At 32.6% G+C, this 1,388-nt stretch overlaps 1 long non-coding RNA gene across 1 annotated transcript in view; it reads left to right on the plus strand.

Moving 5' to 3' along the window:
• The first annotated feature begins 386 nt into the window (after positions 1-386).
• LOC111714829 (uncharacterized) overlaps positions 387-1,388 on the plus strand; it is an 18,844-nt gene continuing 17,842 nt past the window's right edge. Inside the window, exons 1-2 of the long non-coding RNA XR_002768088.1 lie at positions 387-503; positions 921-1,010. This is a non-coding gene — a long non-coding RNA (uncharacterized LOC111714829). The remainder of the gene's footprint in view (positions 504-920; positions 1,011-1,388) is intronic.

Below are 1,388 nucleotides of genomic sequence, written 5' to 3' on the forward strand. Positions count from 1 at the left end.
TTTTCAAAAGTTTGGGGGGGGGGGGGAACAACGGATTTTTACTCAAAGAATAATTTAGCTTTCCCAACTTAGTGAGAGAGATAAAACCTTCAAAAAATGTTGCGCTCAGGGCAAATAATATTTTTGGGGCGCTGGGGGGATTTTTTAAAGAAAATATGCATTATACCTTCCTGATTAGAGCTGAGAAGTGATATGAATTGTTACCATTTTACTGGACCGCTCTAGAACAATAACAAAGATTCATTCTGTATTATAAAATCAGATATGTAATCATATCATAATTTGCTCCCAAATTTTTTTTGAAATCAGTAGAAGCTTAATGGTTAAAATTATTGATTTTTAATCAGAAAAAACCTAATGTTGAAAAATAGTAAATTTAAGTGAATTTATATTTAAACAAAATACTTTAAGGTTTCATTTGTTGGTTGTGGGAATTCCGAGGAAGAGAAGATTGCGTTTAATTATGGAAGAGAGCTGTTTGTTTATCCGTACAGAGGGGTCAGGTAAACAATAATAAACAAGATTGCGTTTAATTATGGAAGAGAGCTGTTTGTTTATCCTTACAGAGGAGTCAGGTAAACAATAATAATCAAGATTGTGTTTAATTATGGAAGAGAGCTGTTTGTTTATCCTTACAGAGGGGTCAGGTAAACAATAATAAACAAGATTGTGTTTAAATATGGAAAATAGCTATTTGTTTATCCGTACAGAGGGGTCAGGTAAACAATAATAAACAAGATTGTGTTTTGATATGGAAAATAGCTGTTTGTTTATCCGTACAGAGGGGTCAGGTAAACAATAGTAAACAATATTGTGAAAACGACACAATATCTGTGATTCATGTTCATTTTACTATTTTAATAAAAACTTGAGTTTAAAAGTTGTCTTCCTATTCCACAGTTTAATATGTCCTATTGTAGGAAAGGTCAGGAGGCCAAGGTCCTAGATAAACGGGTATATAAAGGAACATCACCGACCTCTCATGATTTCGGACCTCCTGGTTGTCTTAGGTACGTAAATCACAATAATTACAAAATCAGGGGTCTAAACTTTTGTTTTGTGAATGTTGGGATCGAGAATTTATCTACTATATGATGCAGATCTATGGTTTGATTTAATCCCAATTAAATGTCCTTTGTTGGTTATACCCTACAGGGATAACTAAGCATTAATCCTCAAATTCAAAAGTGCCCACAAAGGAAATCGAGATCAAGCATTCAGGATTAACGATACTTCACGCTAAAATACTTTCAACAAGCTAACCTTGTCATTAAAAAAACTGAAACTTTAATGTCAAGAGACCGTCCGTTTTACAAAATTACGTGCCAAATTCACTGTTTCCAAATAACTTAATTTAATCATTTGAAAATAAAGTAATTAAATTTTTC

Source organism: Eurytemora carolleeae, unplaced genomic scaffold (genome assembly GCF_000591075.1).
Source record: "Eurytemora carolleeae unplaced genomic scaffold, Eaff_2.0 scaffold1552, whole genome shotgun sequence".
Lineage (NCBI taxonomy): Eukaryota > Metazoa > Arthropoda > Copepoda > Calanoida > Temoridae > Eurytemora > Eurytemora carolleeae.